Raw genomic sequence first — 18,157 nt, 5'->3', positions numbered from 1 at the left:
CACCTTTTATAGGCCAGCAAAAGGCTCCGTCTGTCACGCATTGCGTATGCGCGCTCGCCAATTAGCGCCTCCGACGTTGCAAACGCCTGCACGCTGTTCTCACACTAGGGCGTACAGGGGTGCGCCGAGTGCGTCCATTAGTACTACTGCAATGCTAGAATGCTGGCAAGGTCTCTTACGGCCATTTCCCTGACACAAACAGGCAGAGCAATTAACAGAGAGCTCACCATGCAGTCTTTCATCACATTGGCGTCCCCATGTTTGAGATGCAACACAGAGGAAGTGGCGAGGCATGCACTAGATGCTAAATGCCAAAGAAAAATTTGCCTGTCCCTAAGGGCCAAGCTTTCTGAATGAATACATGGACATAGGGGAATCGGCCACGACACTACAAACTGCAGCCACAACATGTGAGCCCATCATTACAACGTAAGGCAAACAAACAACACAGGGAATATACTGTAACTTTTCTAATACCTAGCAAAACCAGGGCTGTCTTTAACGCAGGGCAAAAGGGGCAGCTGTCCTGGGCCCAGTTGTTGTTGTGAGGCCCAAAGCAGCTGCCCCTTGAGCCTGCGCAGCCCGTAAATAACTGATAAGTGGATTCGGGGGGGGGGGCCCAAGAAATGTTTGCCCAGGGTCCAATCAATATTAAAGATGGCCCTGAGCAAAACAACAAAACTTTTGAAAGTTTTCAATGCCTTTAACAGTAACAATGGTCAGGCAGGAAACCAGTCTTTGTCCTTCATCCTCTATGTAGACAACCTACCCATCTTGGTTGGTAGCAGGTGCATCCCTCCTTTACAGACAAAAGTGTGTTTTATAACTATTACAAAATGCAAAAACATACAGTATTTCTCAAATAAGAACAATTTATGCTTCTCTACCAAAGTCCATGGCGCCAAAATGTAACAGTTTTTTTTTCCTTTCTTTACAAGGTCTAACCAAACATATGAAGGCCTCAGAATGACATCAAGAGTCACCCCGCACCGCTCGTATCCTGCACGGAATGCAATGAAAGCCCAGGAAAGAAAACGCTAATTTTCCACATGGGAAGTGCTGCACTTGAAATAATATTTCTCTTGTCTCCATTTGGGGAACCTGAAAAGGAATTGAATTGTACACCTGACCTCGAGCTAGCACCAGTTCTTCCAGACACACCAGAGAGGCCAGCGGTTACACTTGCAGCCTGGAGACTCCGACGTGAATGCTACAGTAATTGATTATAACATCAGCGTAGGAGTCTATTCCCAGACGTTCCTTCATCTTGCTTTTCAGACTCCCTAAGAATGTAGGTGTGAAGCATATCACTTACACTTCAAGGAATAGCTGTGTAGGCCACAGTAACCTCCCTGCTTTTGAAAAAGTTGTCTGTGCTGCCTTAAAAAAAAAAAAAAAAAAGAAAAAAAATTGTCCTTAGCCTCTGTGGAATTGCGCTTCTGAAACTCATCTTCGACCTGGCCTTGCACGATCCACAGTTCAGCGTCTCCGCGTTAAGAAAGAGCGCTGAGCTAAGGCAAAAGCAAGTTCAGAAAGCCGCAGAGGGAGTAAGCTAGTCCAACATCTATAAAAATGTGGTTTTTCTATGTAGGCAAGCAAAATATAAAAATTCTATAGAGGACGATAAATTCATAATAAATATTACTGAAATACTGGAAGCAGACCTGTGAGCTGGGCCCAAAAAAATACTCTCGCTGAATAACCAAAGGGATGGAGGCCAGGGACACTTCTGTTTATTGCAGATATTTTTCAGGTTAGAAAAAGAGTGCAGTGCATTGGGACCTGGGTCAGGAGGATGTGGGGAGTGATTAAACGAGGGTTTTTTTTTTTTTCTTTTTTCTTTCTTTTTTTTTTTTTACAGACCATATACAAGCACCCACATGTTAGATTTGGCTCCTTTGCAAACTCTGTCAAGGAGGAGAAATATTTATTTTTATATGTAATTTTTATTTTATAATTAATTATTTAATAGGGGGCACATCTGCTGTAATCTCCAGTAAATTTGTGCTAATATAGAAAAAAAAAGAATAATATTCCCTAAAATTGTAAAAATGTTGGTCAATTTTATTTTATGTTCAATCAGTTTTTATTTTCAGATCTCCAAACAGAATCATGAACAATACATTGAGGAAAATAAGAAACAAAAAATAAAAAAAATACATAGATGGTAAATAAATGGTTGTCGTGAAATCCTGACAGCTAAGGTACTTGTCAGCCAGTTATAAGGAATTTACAAATAATAAAGTAATATATCCTGTGTGAATATTCAACAAGTTATAAATGCAAAGTTTGGCATCCTCGGGACTCGGGTGTGTCAACCCAACGCCCCAACACCCCCACAGGGTACTAGCTGTGTCGAGAGTCAATTTTATTTTAAATTCTTATTATCAGTTTGCAGAGTCATAAAGAAAAGGACAAACCATTTAGAAAGCAGACAATTACAATTTTATTTTAAACTGATTGCAAGTAATCTTTATTTGTCCAATACTTTAAAAAAAAAATTATAATAATTCACAGTTAGTAGAGGATTCGTCCATGTTACTCAGTTTGAAGAAGATTCTGGGCTTTTAATTAGAAGATTTAGCACTGCCAGCCAGTGGTGGCTGGTGGTAAAACATTTTGGGAGTTGCAAAAAAAACCCCCTTCAGGTCCGCGCTCACCAGAGGACGCAGTGAGACTTAAGTACAAATGGAGCCCTCCAGCAGTTATGACTCCTCTGATACCTGGTGGCTTCTGTGTTAACCCAGTCTTCTATCTGGGTTCCAAATCTTCAGCCTCCTGACCAGGGCCGGTGCTAGACTATTCTGCGCCCTAGGCAAGACCAGCTACTTGCGCCCCCCCCCCCCCAATAAATTAAAAAAACTTAAAAATTTCCCTATTTCCCTATACTCTCAGCACACTCCATGCATTCCCCATACTCCCCCCTATACTTGCATCACTCGCAGTGTGTGGGGGGGGGGGAGCAGTGTGTCAGTGTAATAGATGTCACCAGTGCTCGGTCTACCATAGGTAGGAGCCGGTTCAGGAGGCAGGACTTCGTATGACAGCCTTGGAGCCTCCCCGCCGGGTAAGCAGAAGAATTTGGCTTTTTGTAATCATGTGGCGCTCTAATCCCCATCTCCCCCCCTTCCCCTCCGGAGGCAACCCAAGCGGGAAGTATGGCGCTCCCCTGCTCCAGTTCACAGTGCACCTGCCAGCATCGGCCCTGCAAACCGGGGATGTCCCAGGCTAGTAGGGAAACCAGCGGCCGTGGCTGCGCCCCCTAAGCGCAGTGCGCCCTAGGCGGCCATCTAGTTCACCTAGCGGGAGTGCCGGCCCTGCTCCTGACTGGCCGGAATGAGAAGCCAAAAACTGGAAGTGAGTCGAGGGAGAATATATTGGTTCACTAAAATCAAAAGTGGGAGGGTTCAGGGTGCAGAGAGGACAACCTAAAACAAGTCAATTAGAGCCTCAGACTCTAATCACATGCTTGTAAAAAATGGAGTGACCTAATAGAAACCGATTAGTCCAGTGCCCCGCACAGTGCACATGCATAGACCAATTGATTTTGAAGTAAATAATATGACTAACATTTTTTAACTTTAAGATGTTATAAGTTATTTAAAAATAAATAGTTCTATGATTAATTTTACTATTTGCAAACTAAGTTTGGGAACTTTGGGGGGGGGGGGGGGCACCACTGCTGAAGTTTATTTCCACATAATGCACTTCCCTTTAATCACCATATTAGGTTTTATCAATGGAGAAAGTCTGGAGGCCACAACAATGGAGCTGATGGAACATTTGAATTCGATATCTTCATAAGTTTGCAGGTTCTTTTCATGTTTTCATGGCTTTCCTTTGGATTCCTCTTCTTGGCATCCATGAGTCAAGGATAACTAAAACCAAGAACCAAAATGCAATATATTGCAACCTACAGTCCTTAGATTTTTTTTTTTTCAAGCTAAGAACATTTTCAGCAAATACAGAAAATACCAGTTGACCCTGCCAGAAATGCAGTGTCCTTGTCATATCTTGTGAGCTGCACTGAAGAATATTTTCCTTTCTAGCTCTCTTCTGAAAAACACAGATTGCCCTGTTCCCCATGTCATGAAGATAAAGAGATAAGGAAATGTTTGTAGTCCATATCAGGAGAGCAATATAGAATAATTTGGGTGTGGGACTCCGAAACCTAATATACCTCTGAAAGTAATAACACTTTATTTAAAACATTCCATTTTAATGTATAAAAAAATACATAAAAAATCATGGTCATCCCATGCATTATAAAATACATTCCATATCATGTGCATAGAGATGGCCAATAATAGCAAAAAAAACATCTCTAGGGCATTTAGCCTGAATTGCCACAGATATGTAGAAGTAGAATCAGCGCATTTCATGGAAATACCGCTTCCACACAACCTCTTTGGCCTTTCTTGTATTCACATATAACATAATGTATAATTACAACTTTAAATGAACAGAACACTCAAATTAGGAGAGCAGCCTAGGACGGCAAATATGGCTGCCCCCATAGATGCAGTGAAGGAGTGAAGTATTCAGCCAAGGACATGAAGTGTGCTATTTCAAGGATTACCATATGAAAATAAAAGGAAAAAACTGAAAAAAAAAAAAAAAGAAAACGAATACAGCCACCATACCAAGGTCTAGTAGACTGCAATATATTAGATTTTTAGCTTTGGGATTCGCTACACTTCATCTGTTTGCCTACCAAGGTACATTTTTAAATGTCTTGTTATTCCATGAGTTAAAGCAAAATCATAGCTGCTACTCCAGTTGTGAGCTTGGTATCGTTTTTTTTTTTTTTTTTTTTTTTTTTAAGCTAGTGATCGTTTTTTTATGTATAAGTAAACGCAGAGCCACTGGGTACCTTTTACAGTACCAGAAAGGTGCTGCCCCCCTTCTCTGGTGCTGGCTGCAGTGGTTCCCAGGCTCTTCAATTCCTCTGTGTAGGAACAGATTTAGGCCCCCGATCACACTGCTGGAGTCCACCAGCGGTGAATGCTGGGTCAGTGACGTCACGAGGGGGAGGGCCCACCAGATGGTCCCGCCCCTTACCTATTTGGGAACTGTCAAACGGCATAGGAGGCATTTGGCAGTCAGCGGGAGCATTTTTTTGTTCCAGGTCTGCTGGTGTGGCAGGCGTTAGGTTCGACGATATATCTACACTGTTTTTTTTATTATTTTCATTTTTTTTAATAAAGTAAAAAGCCCTTGTAGTGTTTTTATTTATTTTTGACAGTTTTTTTGGGGAATGAGTAGGGGTACAATGTACGCCATACTTATTCACAAAGGGGAGGGTGAGACCTGGGGACCCCCTTGGTAAAGGGGGCTTCCAGATTCCGATAAGCTCCCTGCCCTTAGACCCCCATAACCACCAACCAGGTTTGTGGGGAAGAGGCCCTTGTCCCCATCAACATGGGGACAAGGTGCTTTGGGGTGGGGAGGGTAGAGCCCAGGTCTTTAACAACATATTGACTGTGCGCCTAATGAACGCACAGGAAGTTCAGGTGTTCGGCGAACAACCAAACGGCGATGTTCGGGCCGAACTTTTGCCTGGCCTGAACAGTTCGCCCAACACTATATATCATAGTTTGTGAATGCTATAACTTTCACACAAACCAATTAATATACAGTTATTGGGATTTTTTTTGTTTTACCAAAGCAGAATACATTTTTTCCTAAATGTATGAAGAATTTGATTTCATTGGATATGTTTTATAGAAAAAAGTAGAAAATATTGGATTTTTTTTTTCAAACTGTTCAATATTTTTTTTGTTTATACTGTATAGCAAAAAATAAAAAAAAAAACAGTCGTGATCAAATACCACCAAAAGAAAGTTCTATTTATCTGAAAAATAATATAAATTTAATTTGTGTACAGTGTTGCATGACAACGCAATTGCCAGTTAACCGATTCCGGACCGACCACCGCATATACAGTATATTGCGACAGGGTGGTTTTTCTGTGCGAACCGACGTAGGGCTACGTCAGTCGCGCTCCGGCCGCTAGGGGGCAAACACGTGCCCCCGTCGGAGCGCTCCTGCCCCCACTCGGCAGTGGGGACTCCAATACACAGGGCAGACGGCTCAGATTGCCGTGTGACACCCGCGATCGCTCCCCGCTGAGAGTGAAGAACGGTCAGCTGTTGGAAACACAGCTGACCGTTCTTCTCTCTGGAATGATCACAGAGATCCTGTGGCCCTTCTATATAGGAACACATTTTTTAATGATAACTAAAAAAGCAGTAAAATAGATCCCCTGGGATCAGAAACAATAGACCCCCACCCCAACAATAGATCCCCCAGCAACAATAAATTTTCTCATGCAACAGTAGAAAAAACAGTAAAATAGATCCCCTGCAATCAGCAACAACAGACCCCCCCAACAATAGATCCCCCCCCAGCAACAATAAATCTTCCCCTGCAACAACAGAAAAACAGTAAAATAGAACCCCTGCAATCAGCAACAATAGACCCCCCCAACAATATATCCCCCAGCAACAATAAATCTTCCCTTGCAACAATAGAAAAAACAGTAAAATAGATCCCCTGCAATCAGCAACAATAGACCCCAAACAACAATAGCCCCCCTCACCAATAAATCCTCCACTGCAACAATAGCCCCCCCCCAGCAACAATAGCCCCCCAGCAACAATAGTTCCCAAAGCAGCAATAAATCCTCCACTGCAACAATACCCCCCCCCCCCCCACAACAAAATGCCATCCAGCAACAATAGATTCACCCCAGCAATAATAGATCCCCCAGCAGCCAGCATCAATAGGCCATTCAGCTCACCCCACTGACCCCAGCACCCCTTTGCCATTGCATACATTCAGACTGGAGGTGCCGGAACTGCGTTCCCCCGCGTTCCCGTTGAAAAAAAGCCCTGATTACATTAAATATTGCATTATACAAACTAGTCACACATTGCAATACCCGCTCGACTTTATTTTCACCCAAATGTATTTTGTTAAATATCTGGGCTATATCCCACATTTCACTGCTTTATAACCCATAAAACTGCGCTGGTGTTCAGTTTTTTACCTCTAGACTCGTCTTGATAAGCCATATGGCCCAGCGGTCTGTTTTAAATCAGTAGGCGATATCGGCAAGGACATATAGAGTAAAGTAGCCGCGTATGATATTGGTGGGGGATTTGCAAGAGTTATGGTCTTGGCTTTGGTACAGTGAGGGAATATCAAGTGTTTTCTTCCACAGGGAGGAAAAATGTAGTTATCAGATGAAAATACACTTGAAAGGAAAGCAGCCAACTAACACAAGAAAAGAAAAGACCCAAAGATAGGGAACATTGTCATTTTCTTTTTTTTTTTTCCTTTTTTCTTTCCTTTTTTTTTTAAGTGCGTTGATACTTTCTTAAGTCAACGTTAAGATTTGGCTTATTGATCCTGAATTTAAACTCACAGAAAGACATTTACCATAAACCGCCGGATGACCTCATTGGATTCCACCACAGAATTCGGGGAATCAGACATGAAATATGCAATCCTTTTGCTGAGGTTAAGTTCTTAAAAGCCTTGGCAAGAACAACCTGTTTTTTTTTTTTTAATTCTTTGTTTTATTCTTAACAAAGGCTTCAAATGTCTATCAATAGTATGTGAGCTGCAGATATCACCTGCAGTCTGCACACTTGACATTCGGGGTAAGTGTTTCCAGAGGTTGGACAATAATTGCCATCCAAGATAAAACCTTCTTTTGAGAATTGTCTGTGTTTCCGCTGAAATAAAACTAACATCTTTCACTCAAAAGATTGAAAACTTTTCCATGATCTTTCGGGATACAAGAAAAAAAAGAAAAGGCATTTTTTTTTTAGAAATAAAATTGAACCCGAAATAAGGTCATTTAGGAAAAAAAAAAAAAAGATAACAAGTAGCCCTCAGAAGCTTAAAAAGGTTTTGCAAAATATCAGGAGATTACATTTTTAGCGTGGGTTAGTGTGAAGCTGAGAAAACAGCAATCACATCCAAGAAAACGGAAAATGTTATACTTACCTAATGGTAATGTTCCTTTCCTGATGCATAAGCATGACAGCATACACGGATAGGTATAGGCTTCGCCCCTCGCCAGGGGCGTAACTACAGGGGTTGCAGGGGTTGCGATTGCTACCGGGCCCCATGCTCCAGGGGGCCCAGTAGCAAACCAGTGGGTGAACTTCCAGGATTGCAAAAGTCACACTTGCGACCGGGCCCTGGCATTGCACCACTGTGGGGAGGCCCCAAGATTGCAGGAAGGGAGCCCACTGCAGAACTTGTGAAAGGATCCTGCTGCGGGACCATAATAAAAGGCCATGCAACGAGAGTAAAGAGCCCCAGGATTAGTGGGAAGAGCCCTGGGCTTGAAGGGAAGGGCCCCGGCCAGGGATCTGGGGGGGCCCTTCATGTTTTCTTGCATCGGGGCCCTGAAGGCTCTAGTTACGCCTCTGCCCCTCGCCCAATCAGGACTGGTTATACTATATAAATGAGTCGCCTCCCCCGAGGCGGCATTCCGTAACTTTACTCAAATGCGAAGCCCCCAAGTGAGGGACCTGTATGCTGTCATGCATATGCATCAGGAAAATGATCGTCAGGTAAGTATAACATTTTCAGTTTTCCTGACACAAGCATGATAGCATACATGTATGGGATGTAGCACGCCCACAAAAAAAAAACCCAAAGGAGGGTATGCTGAAGTATTGATTGATTGTTAACTCCGGCCAGTACAGAACGACCAAACTCTACAGTAGCTAAGGCTGTCGGATCCACTTGATAGTGAGTCCAAAATGTGCTATATGTAGACCATGTTGCGGCTCTACATATTATTTCTGGGCATACACCCCTGAATTCTGCCCAGGATGCCATCAGGCTTCTCATTGAGTGAGCTCTCACACTGGTTGCAGGTTCCAAGTTTCTTGCCTCTTAAGCCCTTTTAATGGTCTTGACCAGCCACAACATCTGGTAGATGCTGCTAGCCCTTTTCTTGTCTGGGATGACGAACAAGTTTTCTGTCCTTCTGAAAGAGGCTGTTCTATGTATGTATATTTGCAGGATAGTTCCGACATCGAACTTGTGCGTCTAATTAGATGCATCCTTTTGCATTATTGGGAGAGCAATGTCTTGTTTTTCATGGCAAGAATAAGGAGGTTTGTATCCTAAGGCCTGAATATCCAATATTCTTCCTGATGTAATAGCCAGTGGTGTATTTTGGTTTTGTGCTGCCGTAGGAAAGACTAAAATTGGGCACCCCCCCCCTCCTAAATAATTTGGCCCACTCCTTCCTTATTCCCTTAGACTCCCTTTTCAAAATTGAAGGACTACAAGTCCCAGCATAAACCCCGGAGATCTCACGAGAGATGGGAGTGAGAGGGGGTCGGAGAGAGAGAGGGGGTGGGTGAGGGAGGGAGAGAGAAAGGGGGGGTGAGAGAGAGAGGAGGGATGAGAGTGAGAGAGAGAGCAGGGATGAGAGAGAGGGGGGGGGGGGTGAGAGAGAGAGTGAGAGTGGGGTGAGTGAGAGAGAGAGGGGGGTGAGAGAGGCGGCTTTAGCAACCAGTGGCCAATAGAGTCTCAGGTGTAGGGGGGGTGGCTTTTTTGCTGCCCCCCTGCAAAGTGCCACCCTAGGCCTGGGTCTTGTCGACCTAGGCTAAAATACAGCACTGGTAATAGCAGTGAGAATTCTGCTTTCATTGTTATATTCCACAAAAAGGTTGCTTGGTCCCCTGAAAATGGAGGTTGGGACAACATCTGTAGCACTACCTACAAGTCCCATGGAGGAACAAACGACCTCCTTTGAGGACAAACTCTACTGCAAGCCTTCAAGAATTGATGTACTAACCATTGGGTAGCCCATCTTACCACTGACAAGGTCGAAATGGCTGAGACTTGGGCTCTGAGTATGTTTACCTGTAGGCTTATCTCAAGGCCTGCTTAAAGGAATTCTAATACCTGTGATTCCCATGGCGCTAATAGGTCAAATCCTCAGGACTCAGTGAAGGTGGCAAACTTCTCCCGTATCCTCGAATAGGTATTGTTTGTCGTTGTCGCTCTTACAGAGCAACCTGCCTCCCCTAGCCTTCACATCTCAATTTCCAGGCTGCCAGGTGGGGCTTGGTAGGATTCGCATGATATCTTGTCTTGTTGGAGGAGGTCCTATATCACCGGTAGTAGGAGGATTCCAACTACCAAAGCCTGTAGTAGTGAGAACCACAGCCTGCAGGGCCAACAGGGAATGATTGCTATTAACACACCTGGGTGTTTGCGTATTCTGTTGAGTAACCTGGGAATTATAGGTATTGGTGGGAATACATATGCTAGGGTACAGATCTATTCGGAGATGACTGCATCCACTGCCTCTGCCTGTGGGAAGGAAACTTCACCCTTGATAGAAAACATCTGCATTTCCTGTTTTTCGGCTTAGTGCATCCGCTAAGCAATTCTGTGGAGCTGTAATGTAAATGACTGATAGACTTGACACATTCTGTTGAGCCCAGTTCATAATGGGCGCAACTTCCGCTAGTAGTGCTCGACTCCGTGTTCCTCCTTGGCGGCAACTTCTGCCTTGTTGTCCTTCTGGAGCATTACACTGGCCGCTTTGACTTGGAATGCTTTTAGAGCTTGGGAGGCTGTCTTCAGGTCTAATACATTGGAGACTTCCTTTCGTCTGCTCCTCCACCGGCCTTGGGCTAGAAGCCCGTTGCATTGTGCTCCCCAGCCTACCGCTGATGCATCCAATGTGATCACTACTGGTGTTGGTGAATTGAGTTGGTGGCAAATTGGTTCGTTTCTGCCACCAATCGAGGGAACGCCTCATTGCTGGTGATAGTCTGATCCGTTGACGCGTGGAGCGGCTCTTCCATTGTCTCAGGAATTCCACCTGAAAAGTCCTCATCCACCAGTGGGCTCACTTTACCATGGGTATCGTGGCCGCTAGTGACCCCAACAGCTTGAGACATTGGGAGGCCATGAGGTATGAGAGTGTTGATATCTTTTCCAGTTGAGAGACAAGAGCCGTTGCCTTCCCTGAAGGGATTTCTACCTTGTTCCTGCAGGTATCAAGGATTGCCCCCAGAAACAGCATTCTCTGCATGGTCACTGGTTGACTCTTTTGTCAGTTGATTATCCACCCTAGGCTCAGTAGGGTTTGTACCAGAATCTCCAGAAAGGAGAAAAACAAGAGAAGCAAAAGATGGAGGGCCATCATAATAGGGGTTAAAGGGACTTGGGTATAGGAGGGGTTAGGAATGTTTAGCTGTGCAAAATAAGCAAGAATAATTGATTGTATTGGGGAAAGGTTTAGGATGGGAGGAGTTTGGGTGAGGTGGTGTGCTGACTATGTGGGGTGGTCTTTAGTTGGAAGGCAGCTAGCAGGGAACATCTTGATCTTACACCTTACTGGGAACAAATTGTGCCACTGCACAGTTATGGGGGATTTGGAGACCCTCATGTCCCTCATTTGGAGACCCTCATGTCTGCAGCGAATTTACATGGCATTGATTGGCTGGTAATCCCAGGTCAGTGGGTTGCATTTGGGAGCAGGGCAGGGGGGTCCTGTTCCTGCCCCCTACTGCTTTTCAAGCTCGGAGGTCAAGGCCTCCGGGGCACCTCAGCCCTGATGTGTCTCCCAGGGCCCCTCTGAGAGCACCTTGAGGGACCCTGTAGCCCCGCACCAAAGCGCCGCCCAGCTAAGGTGGTGGTGCGGCACAGGAGGAATCCTCTCCCTCAGCGGGACCCGCAGGATGGGGCTACTATGCCATCGCTCACAGCCCATCCTCCAGCAGTGAACCAGGACCTGTGTGGGGCGCCCTCTGGTAGCTTATCTGCTACCTGGACGGTTTGGCGGGGGGAGTGTGAGTGCGGTGGGAACCAACCTGACACCTGGGGCAGCCGGTGTCCCAACTTTTCACAGAGAGGTGGAGCGGCAGCTGTCCAGGCAGAGTGTGTGGGTTTCTGCGGTGGGAGAGAGGAGGAGCTGCACAATGGCCATGAGTAAGATCGTGGCTGCATCTCGCGATACCAGGGAGTGTGCCCAGCGTGTCAGTGGCAGAGAGCAGCCCGGGTCTTCGGTCAAGATGGCAGCGGATGATGTCACAGGCTGCCGGGATGGTGCGTGGAGATCTTGGAAGCAGCAGGCTGGAACATGGCGGTGGTGCATGCAGACACTCCACTGTCAGATGGGGGGTTTGAAGAAGATGGTGAGGAAGAGTCTGCTGAGGAGCGCACTGCGGTGGAGGTCATGGCAGCAGCTGGTGGACGGGAGCATCCACAGCAGCCTGGTAAGCGGCCTTCTGGCCAGTCCCCTAATTTTGCGAGTGGTGTGACTGATGGGGGTGGTGCGGGTTTGAGGGGGGTTTCGCTGGGTAGAAGGTCTGCGGCGGTGGGAGCCGGGGGTTCTGGTGGTCCTGGTGTCGGGGCTTCGTCAGGGGAGATGGATTTGGGTCGGCTTTTGTTGGGGCTGCAGGACATTTTGGGGAGGTTGGAATCTTCTTCTGGGCACGGGTTACCCACGGCGGCTTGGGGGCTGCCTGTGATTCCTGGAATGTGGTTTTGGGGTCCCCGGCAGCGGACAGGGGGGAGCTTTGATGGCATTGGCTGGACTATTAAAGGCACCCTCCTGTGGTTTGGGTGGTGGCCCCCTCCTCTGGGCAGGGCTCTAGCCAGGCACCCTGGGTGGGGGACGGTAGCGATTTGGATAGTGGAACACGTAAGGTGGCTGATAAGGAGGACCGTATATGATTGGTGGATTTGGCAAAGTGTGAGGTCTATGTTTATTTTGAGAGGCCGCTCAGGGCACACCTCAAGCCGGAAGTGAAGGAGAAAATTTGGAAGGGTGAGTATGTGGAAACTTTTTCTCTCCTTCCCTTGGAAAAATTTACCTGGAGCAAAAAGGAGGAGGAAGGAAAACGTCGGTATAAGGCTGATTCCTCGGTTGTTTACTAATTGGCTGCAGGCTTTGCCAATATTAGCCAGCGTGATTGGTGAGAAAGCAGCGGAGCATTGTTCGGCATTATTCTGCTACTTGGATGCTGTGGGGGAGGCATATTGAGTCTACGGGGGACTGGCGTGGCTTCAGTATGACGAAAAATTCAGACAGTGCAAGGCAGTGAGGCAATCTTTACATTGGGATCACAAAGACATTAGTCTTTGGATGCGGCTTATGACCACGGCATGGACAGGAAATTTGTTTTTTCAACTAGGATTGATCTTTTTCCTCTAGACAGTCGGCCAACAAGAAGAAGGGGTATTTCTGGTTGTATAACGAGGGGACATGCAAGTTCTGAATGGCATGTAGATTTAACCACTTATGCCCCGGAAGATTTTACCCCCTTCCTGACCAGGGGGTATTTTTCGATTCGGCACTGCGTGCCTTTAACGGACAATTGCGCGGTCGTGCGACGCTGTACCTAAACAAATTCAACGTTCTTTTTTTCCCACAAACAGAGCTTTCTTTTGGTGGTATTTGATCACCTGTGCGATTTTTTGATCATGCGCTATAAACAAAAAAAGAGCGTCAATTTTGCAAAAATAACAATATTTTTCAAATTTTTTTATATGAAATTCCCCCAAAAAAATGTAAAAATCAAAATTTTTTAAAATTTTCGGCCAATTTGTTTTATGCTACATATGTTTGGTAAAATTTTTTTTTGCGGTACTGCGACATTGCGGCGGACAGATCGGACCCTTGACTGACATTTTTGACACTTTTGGGGTTACCAGTGACATTTCTACAGTAATCAGTGCTATACATATGCACTGTTACTGTAAAAATACACTGGTAGTGAAGGGGTTAACTTTATTTGAGAGGGAGGGGCTGTGTGTGTCCCTAGGGGCGTGATTCTTACTGTGATTGGCTGTGGCTTGAAGTGTAGGAACAATGATCAACGGTCCTACATAGTAGAACCGTATGATCAGTGTTTCTACACAGGGGAGAATGACAGGCGGCTTGTTTACACTAGCCGCCTGACTTTCTCCCTCTCCCCCGACGATCGCAGAGTGACCAGCGGACATCGGGTCCGCCGGTCACACACGCGGGGGGGTCCGTGACCGCGCGGGAGCGGGAGCGCGCCTCCGGCGGCGCTTGCTTGCTCCCCAGAGCCTCACAGGCTAGTGAGGTACCGCTACGTCACTTTGCCTGTGAGGGGCTGACCGCCGCAGTATATCTACTTCCGGCGGTCGGCAAGTGGTTGCTCCGGCTGCGGGGCTCCCAATCTATTAGCAGATGTCATGCAATGGAAAAGTATGGCCTGGGGATTCTTCAGGAAAAAGGGAGGACTCCGGTGAGTATAGCAAGTCTTTTCCAAGTAGGTTTCTGAACCGTAGGGCGACGGACTTGCTGGATAGGGGATTCCTTGTAGTCTTCCTCACCCCCCCCATCCTGCAGACAAATTGGGTCGGCACTGGCTCATTCAGAGGTGGTTCCAGAGAAGCTGTTGAAGAAGTGTATGGGCTGCATGGCTGGTCCGTTTGAAGTATCGCCGCTGGAAAATTTTGTGGTTTCCCCTTTGGGGGTTGTCCCAAGAAGGAACCTAACAAGTTCAGATTGATTCACCATTTGCCGTACCCAAAATGGGGCTGAGTGAATGAGTTTATTGACCTGGACTTGTGTTCGGTTTCATACACCTCTTTCGATGCAGCGGTGCGCTGGGTTTGCTTTAATGGTCAAGGGACTCTTTTGGCCAAAACGGATATTGAATCAGCTTTTCATTTGTTGGCGGTGCATCCCGACAGTTTTCACTTGTTGGGTTGCCGATGGCAGAGTCACTATTTTATCGACTGCTTTTTGCCCATTCGATGATCCATTTCCTGTTCTTTGTTTGAACCTTTTAGTTCATTTTTTGAATGGGTGGTTCGTGATGTGTCCGGAATTCCCTGTCATTCACTATCTGGATGATTTCCTGTGTATTGGGCCGGCTGTGTAGAATCCTTGTACGATTTTGTTAGCTACTTTTCTGCATATGGCGGAAAGCTTTGGCGTTCCCTCTGGCGGAGTCAAAAACAGAGGGTCTGTCTACAGTACTGAATTTTCTTGGCATTTTGATTGATACTGTAGGTATGGAATGTAACCTCCCAGATGACAAACTGATGGATTTGAAGCTGGGGGTGGTCACAGCTTAGGGGTGCGGTAAGTTGACATTGCGTCACCTTTAGTCGCTTTTGGGCAAGGGCAAGCTCAACTTTGCTTGCCGGATCATGGGCAGGGTTTTTATTCGCCGATTGGCAGCTGCCATGGCGGGAATCTGGGCATCCTGCCATCGTATTTGGCTTGCCCGTGAACACAAGACAAATTTGCAGGTTTGGGAGACCTTTCTGGAATCCTATAACGGCAGGTTTGTGTGGATGTCTGAGGCTATGTCGAGTTTTGATCTGGAGCTCTTCACGGACGCAGTGGGATTGGCTGGTTATGGTGTGCATTTTGGGGGTCAGTGGAGTGCGGGTGCTTGACCCATGGAATGGAGGGAGGCTGGTCTTTCTAGGAATTTAGTGATGCTTGAATTGTTTCCTATTGTGCTCACAGTGGAATTGTGGGGTACGCAATTCGGTAATAAGAAGATCCATTTTAACTGTGATAACATGGGTGTCGTAATGGCAATTAAAAGTGTGTCTGCATCTTCGCCACTGGTGGTGTGTTTGCTGAGGCATTTAGTGTTGTCTTGTTTGCATTGCAATTCATTTGTGTATGCCGTTCATGTCCTGGGTTGTTCTAACTCCCTGGCTGATGCTTTCTAGGTTTGAGTGAGACAAATTTTGCTCGTTGGCTCCGGGAGTGGCGCAACTGGGAGTTCCTTGTCCAGTCTAGCTGTGCCGGATTGCATTGGAGGGACTGCTGCACTGATTCGGCGGTCGGTGAGTGAGTCAACATGGGCTGGATATTCTAAGGTTAGGGAGGAATGGTTTGGTTTGGTCGATGGAATGGAAAGTGCAGTCAGTGAAGATGACCTGTTCTTAGTGTTGTATTTTATAGGAAAAAATGTGGAGGTGGGAGTGTCTGTGTCGGCATTCAATCAGGAAGTTGCCCTGGTTGGCCTTTTTGTTCAAGTTGTTGGGTCAGCGGGACTGTACCAAGGATTTTTTGGTATGGCAGGCTGTCAAGGGATACCGTAGGGGTCGTCGGCCGGTGTCTTTTGAATTATTGGGTGCTTTGCTAACTGTTCTGCACCAGGTATGTTCGTCCCCTTATGAGGTAGTGTTGTTTCAGGTGGCGTTTACGTTGGCCTTCTTTGGAGCGTTACATATAGGGAAATTTGTATGTTCCTCAAAATGGGGTTCTGATGGTTTATAGTCGGCGGACATATAATGTTGGGATGGTTCGGTGTTTTTTTTGGATATGGAGATCCATGACAGACCAAGCTGGATGGGGAGTGCGGGTGGAGTTGTTCGGTGTTCCTGGTTCTCCTGCTTGTCCGGTGCAGACTGTTACTCATTTTCTGGAATCGCGCCCGGGGCTTGTTGGCCCATTTTTGTTCAGCTTTGCCTTGATACCAGTTTACTTTGGTGTTCCGGAATGGTTTGGCAGCCTTGGGGCTTTGTCCAACTGCTTTTGTATCACATTCGTTTCCTATCGGGGCTGCAATAGAAATGGTGCGCTGGGGTTTGAGTGAAGGGGTTGTATGACGTATTGGCATGTGGGAATCTAGGCGTTACCACCTGTATGTTCGTCCTCAATTGTTGTATATGGTGGAATTTTTGTCTAGTTGGGTTGCGTCTGCTGTAAGTTGTTAACTGTGTACATTGTATGTCGGTAGATTTATGGCTTTTAAGGTTATTATTTTGTGATTTTTTGTTGTTGTTTTTCTCATTACAGGTGGGGGTTCATGTTTGATTTGGATTTTGGGCCAATCATATGTCCACTGGTGACTTGGAAGAGAGCTGATGTCTGGCCTAATGGACGGCAGTTGGGCATCCCTAGGGAGGAGGCGGTGGTACGTTGGATTGGGGTGCTAGACCTCTTGTGGAGTAGAGTGGTTCCAGAAGTGGAGCATCATGCTGGGGGTAATGATTTGTATCTCTGGTCTATGCAAGAGCTAGTCCCGCATATTAAATATGATTTTCTCTGGCTTTGCGTGGCTTACCTGGACTTGTTGGTTATTTGGACAGATATGGTGGCTAGTACGCAATGGCATTTGGCTCGGTCAGTGGATAGTCTGAACGAGGCTCGTGTCAAGGTAAATAGGGAGGTAACAAGATTTGTGCTGCGCAATGGAGGTCTAGTGGTGAGACATCAAGAGTTGGAATTTGAGACCTGGAGGTACTGTATTTACAGGGCGACGGTTTCATGTGAATGCCGTAGGGATTGACATGTGGTGTCTTGGTTTACAAGATGAAGAGGGCCCTGAGGGTGTGGAGGTCTACACAAACCTAAGCTGTCAGGTTTGGGCAGCGGTGGCGGGGTGCAAGGTCCTTTTAGGTTCATATGGGCACAAAAAGGTACTGTGTAGGGACCTGTCTGAGGTACAGCTCCCTGTTGGCGGGATGTGTACCTGCGTGTTGTCTCCGAGCTGGGGGTTTTGCGGCTTGAGGCCTGAGTAGTGGCATGCAGGTACTGTCTTTCGTTTTCAGGCCTATTGTGTGTTCATGTTATATTCTTTATCAGTTATTCTTTTGTTATTTATGTTTTTGGTTAATAAAAGGCTGCTATAGCCAATTAACTCCAATCTGTTGTGGTGTACATAAGTATTCACAGCCTTTGCCATGACATTCAAAATTGCGCTCAGGTGCATCCTGTTCCCACTAATCATCCTTGATATGTTTCTACAACTTGATTGGAGTCCACCTGTGGTAAATTCAGTTGATTGAACATGATTTGGAAAGGCACACACAAGTCTATGTAAGGTCCAACAGTTAACAGTGCATGTCAGAGCAGTCCAAGGAATTGTCTGTAGACCTCCGAGACAGGATTGTAACACGGAACAGATCTGGGGAAGGGTACATAAAAATGTCTGCATCATCCCAATGAGTACAGTGGCCTCCATCATTCGTAAATGGAAAACGTTTGGAACCACAAGGACTCTTCCTAGAGTGGGCCACCCGGCCAAACTGAGCGATTTGGGGAGAAGGATCTTAGTAAGGAAGGTGACCAAGAACCGATGGTCACTCTGACAGAGCACCAGCGTTTCTCTGTTGAGAGAGGAGAACCTACAAGAAGAACAACCATCTCTGCAGCACT

The sequence above is a fragment of the Pelophylax lessonae genome, assembly GCF_965119305.1.
Source record: "Pelophylax lessonae genome assembly, chromosome: 1".
Lineage (NCBI taxonomy): Eukaryota > Metazoa > Chordata > Amphibia > Anura > Ranidae > Pelophylax > Pelophylax lessonae.
The sequence above is the reverse complement of the archived record's forward strand: the minus strand, read 5'-3'. Positions refer to the sequence as shown.